Source organism: Perna viridis, chromosome 10, assembly GCF_037379345.1.
Source record: "Perna viridis isolate PV_CMFRI_1.1 ecotype Kerala chromosome 10, ASM3737934v1, whole genome shotgun sequence".
In the NCBI taxonomy this organism is placed as follows: Eukaryota; Metazoa; Mollusca; class Bivalvia; order Mytilida; family Mytilidae; genus Perna; species Perna viridis.
Window position 1 is genome coordinate 4,570,138 of NC_142454.1, and position 6,475 is coordinate 4,576,612.

The window sequence follows — 6,475 nt, forward strand, 5'->3', positions numbered from 1 at the left end:
TGCTACAAGATTGAAGTCATCACTACAGAAGTTTTATTATCGTCATCGTGAACTAGTGAATCATTACAGTGTACCCATCTTCGCCATGAAAATTGATTTGTTTTACTTTGTCTTAGGTTTTCTTTCCTCTTTTTTCTCCCCTGGACTTGACTATCTATGAGCAACTCGGCGGGTGCTTCTAGAAAAGCAGATGACACTTACCTTACCGGTGCACCTGATCAATGCTCCCAGTTATTAGTGGAGTCCGCGTTGCTCATTTACATTTGTTACTTTGCATGTTTTATTTGGGTTATTTTATGTTCTTTGTTGTGTGTGTCTGTTTTCCATGTCTGGTCTTTGTGCTTGGATTACATTCTTCTGATTTCCGCTAGAATCTTGGTTCCCTTGATTACTTTTTTAAATTGGAAGGAATCCCCTGCGTTAATACCAAAAGTTTTCCCAGGGTCTTCAAACATTTAACATGGAAGAATATACGCAATACTGTTGACTGGCATATTTAAAATTTATATGAAACATCGTGCATATTATAAGTCTAAAACAATCATCGACAGCGATTGATGCACTCAACAAGTGTTCGACCGAGTCAAAGCGAATTTAGCATTCCATTTTATGTATAAAATATTATTTGTTCTTCAGCAAAATAATAAGAGAAAATTTATCGTCTCTACAACAATGATTGATGCACTACATAAGACATTCTTCATTCTTTTATAGATACCCCAAAGTGGACATAAATTTCCAGAAACAGATTAGACCGAAGTATATAGGTACTAGGGAGTATTCAATATTTATACAGTATCTCTCTAATGTAATTTGTTCCTCATAAAATTCTGATTGATTAGCTTCATGTCAGAAATAACGAGGGTAGTAAGAATAATATTTGAATGTTAAGGAATCTAAGCCTGAGTTTGATGCAATACGTTATTAACAATACCAAAGGTAATCAACAAATTCTTTAAAAAATACAGAGATTTATAGGCAGAATCAAAGTATTACGGACATGTATGTTATATAAATATTCTGGTCTAAAAGAAGCATCTAAAATACCTTAAAGCTCCTAGACTGTCTGCTAAGTTTTCATTTCAGTTTATCTGATTATGAGAAAAATATTATGTATTCTTGTTGTCTTGTATACTTAATGTACACATTGATATACATTAATGTAGGCAGTGCAGCTTCATAATTCACTGAATATTTGACAAATCTTAACCGTTTTGTCGGCAGCTTTGCTCTTTTCTCCAGTTCATGTGTACGCGTAACTGATTATCTCCTTAGTTTTATTTGATCGGTCTATAACACGTGACTTTTTGTGATCATGCATTAACAATATGAATGCAGTTCTGTTATTTCTCTCCCTTTCTTACATACAGCGGTGCTTCGGAAAGTGTTAAACTTTGTTTTCGTTCAAACTTCAACAATCTACACACACTGCGTGTGCATGCCTTATTCAATTTACACAATTTTCAGTTTGTTTTATAATGTATCTAATCAAATGCAATCGCTGTCTTCTACTTCTATTTTCTTCAAAACAAATAGGTAGCAACATATTGAGAAAAATATTTTACTCTTTTACAATAAATGACAGAGTTAAGGGTTGTTTTTACTGTTTTTGTTGTACTTCCTTTTACATCTTAAAATGCTGTTCTTCTACACCTTCTCTAAATTTAGTGTAGTTGTTTCCGAGAATGTTATGAACTGTGAATATAATTGCATACATAGTCTCCAACCGGAAACTGTTTGATACCCGCAGTGATTTCCTGCTCATGTTCATTCTTCATGAATGGTGTAAATTTAATTAACCCTGTAAACTCCGTTACAACTTCTTAATGCATATTTAAACACCAAGGGAGATAATTGACTCTTAATCATGTTTCAAGAAAGAATTTCGATCTTCAGCTTATAAATTGATAATGATTTTCGTGTTATGGGAATTGTTACAAGAATTATGATAGTATGTAGGTGATTGCAATGCTACACAGTGATAGTCGATGTCATAAATTGTTGCTATGTTAGAAATGGCGGTGACTTTCATGATGTTCTGCCCCAGTACAATGAACATTGTCCATGTATAGATTTTTTGTACTTAAATCCTGTCTATTAAATAGAAACTACAGGGGAAAATTTATCAGATTTAGTCATACGCTTCCTCGAAATTTTTCATGCTTTTTAAGTAGAAACGTACTATAAATGCCCACGAAAATGTAAGTTAAAAGTACCTTTTATAACTTTTACTGTATTAGGGCTTCCCTTTAGATTATACTTCTTCTCTTTAACTTTGGTATGTAAAAGTCTTAAAAAAACTAAATAAATGAAAGAGAGAAATCGATTTTCAGGGTGACGATTTGAGCAGCAATCAACATACCAATACACCATGAATATAATATAAGGAACATTGTGCAATTGAACACCACATTCACATCTTGAAAATTACTCCCCCTCCCATATTTCTGCTATTTATATTATCAAAAACTTTCCATCTGACTCAAGTAATATGCGGATTAGGAGGCGAAAGATACTTACAAAACAGTATTGAAATGTGAAAGATTGGGAATAATTTTATAGAACAGAACAAATCATGCTGCTTTTCGTGACGTGTGGAGATATTGGGTTGTATAATGACATTATTTTATAGTTCTTACGGACATCCGCAGTAGTAATAGTTTAAAGCAAGTTAGAAAATCAGTACACTCCTCTTCAGACAAGAACCCATTCAGGAGTTAATTAGAATTTGACACACAATCATATATGATAAACGCCTCCCTGTGCGAGAAAGAAATATTTACGTTTAATTGTTTTTAACGTATTTTGTTCGAATTAGTAGTGGAAAGTATCAACTAATGACGTCGGAGACCAAAGTTTTAATCGAAGTTGTAGTCAGACAACGATATGTTCTATTCAATAAGTAAAACAATGATCTGTATAGAAATATTATACTTCTATATTGATAGCTTGATTAATGGCCAACCAAGGATTGCAGATTGTTTCTAAATTAAATCAGTAACTATCAGATGAAATCTCAGTCCTTCAATTGTTGTTGTATTTGTTTTTCGTGGTCCGTAATCAGCTTTATTGGACGTTTGAACGTTTGAACACTATGATGGTTCTTGACATATTAGCCTATTCTTGGATTTTATATTTGTCTCTCTGTAGTCTTTACCAGAAATATCTTGAGTAGTTTGACAGGTGATTTATGATGAGCGGAGAGGGTTTTACTAACCGGAGTACCTGGTACAGGTTTAACAGCTTCCGGGTTTTGTTGTAGTCTTTTAACGTTCTCATGCAGGGCAATATTTGGTTAGGGTAATCATCTTATGTACTTCATCTTCGTCAAAGTAAAAGGCAATACAGTGCTGGTCCAATGCAGTCGGAGGATTGGAATGCCCTTTGTGGAATAATTGGTAATATCGCGTAAATTATGGGCATAAAATGGTCAAATTGTATCCTGGAATACCCCTTTTTCATAATTTCTGGATCTGCACATGTAAGGGACACTACTGAAGGCATTCTGGAATGGTATTGTAGTAATGATGCATTAAGTAATAATATCTTGATTGCGGTATTTTTCGCGTTCTGGTATCATCTGTACTTCTATTGATCTACTACCTTTAATGTTGAATCTAGAAAATGAATCGGAATTGTTCATTTTTAGTTGATTTTTTTGCAAAGATATAGGGTTTGTAAGTCTCGTTAATTCTAGTTTCATTTTTTCATTCATGAATTTGCGATGTAGAACGTTTTGAAATCCGGAGACCCATCTGTATCTTATTGTTTACTTCCGGGATCTCAAAACGCTGACTTACAGTGCAAAATCTTCTATATTGTGCTTTTCTTAACATTTTTCGATGTAAAACTGGATATTTGTAACTTTTAATCGCTATTTTTACATAAATGCATGTTTTGGTTTAAATACTGAACTCAACTCTCTGTAAATGGCATATCTCTATGCATTTGAATGGTAGATTATGACCTAATATCGTAAAACAACGTAGTCATGTGACAAGACTTACATACCCTATTATTAAACATTTTGAGCTATACCTCTTTGGTTTGCATGATGTAAGCTACTTTTGTTTTGCCTTCGTCGATGGTATAGAAAGGGGTGACCTTCGCCAAGTAGATATAGAATAGGTATGAATCAAACAACAGTAATCCATATCACCTTTGTCTATATATATGTGACAGAACGATCCTTGTACTTTGTTTTTTCGCCATATTACCCCATCCAATCTATAAAGAACATATTTACTTGATCCCTCTTGGGAATCATAATTAGAGCTCATCATCAATAAAACATATCAAACACCGTTTGGTGCATGCATGCAATGATGTGTTTGAATATGCACTTTAACATGATCACATCAAAAAGTTTAACGTTTGAAATCAAGATTTCCATTATTAAATGTAAACATGTGAAGCAGCTCGTAGTAATGCATGAAATTTTGTGTTAAGAAAGATAATCCGATTCCACTTTTGTAAGTCTCTGTTTCGGAATATAGTAATGCTATAAAATTGTAAACGAAAAGATTGTTTGAAAATGTTCAGTACAAAGTGGACCTGTTACAAACTAAACTGTCGTTTCATACTAACTATGTTATTTGAAAAGAAATCCTAATATCATGGAAAATTAAGAATTCCCCCCGCCACCCCCACAAAAAAAAAAAAAAATATATTAAGTTTAGGAAGGAATTTTGAAAACATTAGCAGATAATAACGAACAAATGGACGTTAACGTATGTTAACGTTCATTTTAATGTACGACTTATGACTCATTGTTTTAGAATTATGAAATATTTAAAATAATTAAAAGTATTTCAAAGATAATTTTCTTTCTCGTGACTTCTGTTCACATAAATGATATATGCATACATTAACAGTAAACACTTGTTATCTTTCACCATACACCTATTACTTCGTTTTATCACTGTACTTATATTATCCAAACACTTTCAACTGCCATCTATTTTTGTTTTCCCAGCGTATGGATAACACATTAAGTTTGATTTTCCGGTGTTCACACGAGAACGTTCGATTCTTGTATATTTTATACTTTGAGATCATTTTAACATCGTTTTCTGAAAATCGGAAGGCAAACATTTTAAATTTTGCAGTAAATGTTGAATGCAAAATATGGAGTTGTTTTTTTATTGTAGATCGAAAGTAGGGGAAAACGACTCATTTTGCAAACACCATAATTGTGGTGTAATACGACGACGACCGCAACATCGCCAATTCACAGCAATGCTTATAAAAAAAATACATTTTGTTTTATATTTATTAACTTATTTACATGACATTGTTTGGTCGCAGCTGTATATTACTTTTGAAAAAGAAATTCATTAAAAGTAAATGAAAGTCAATCATTCAACGTAAGTTTGAAAAGCACACAATAATTGTTCAATATAAGCAAAAATAGCACACCCGAAAGAATACTATAAGCACGCAAGGAACCATTGTTCTTCAATATAAGTTCGTTATACATCATGATGGTACAAAAGAAATGACAAGTTCATAATACACACACGCTTCTGAAGTAATTAAAGTTTTTCGGCGCAGTTGAATTACTGGGATCAGTGGTCAAGACGAAAGTTCAAGGTGACTTGAATTTGTGCCGCGCTTCCGCTATCAGGAAAGAATGACCGGTTCCTTGCATCATATCAATTGTACAGCCGCGTCGGGTAGACACCATTATTGACATACATCATCAGGCATCACAATTAAGGCATACAAGCTAAATCTGAAATGTACTCTGAGATAAAGAAGTTCAGGGTGGGAATGGGTGGGTATTTTACAAATCTTAAAAATGAAACAACGAACAACGATGTATTGATGCTTACCTGTCAGAAGTTTTCAGAAAAAAGGGACCGAAAATTCCACGAGCCATCCTTTTTATATTGATTAAGTATAACTTTAATGAACAGTGGACGGACGGACATCTCATCGTTTCAACTTTTTCATGATTAAGAAATATAGGAGTCAGATGTGCAGTTTGTCTGCCAATTTTCTTTTGTTTTCTTTTGCAACCTTTAATATAGTAGTTTTATCTGGATTATAGCTTCTGGATTATAGCTCCTGGATTATAGCTTCTGGATTATAGCTTCAAAATGTTTTTGTGGCAAGTGGTGCAGCTACATTTGCATCAACTAACTACATGAACCTTCGAAATTAAAGGTATAAAAATATAAAATTTAAAAAAGTGGACGGAAGATAAACTTTGGGAATTTTATACATCTAATTCAATGCATCCATATTTAAATCAGGGCGTGCATATTCTTAATACGATTTTTGTATGACTGATATATGTTAAATTCAGAGAGAATAAAATATTAATTTGAAATTATTAAAAATGGAATTTATACAATGTTGTAAACTTAGATAACATTTACAAGTTCTATTGAAACAAATCTAGCCCACCACAGCAGCCAAACAAGTCTGTACCGCATACCCCACCCCGGTCAAGGAAAACCGCCATAACCAC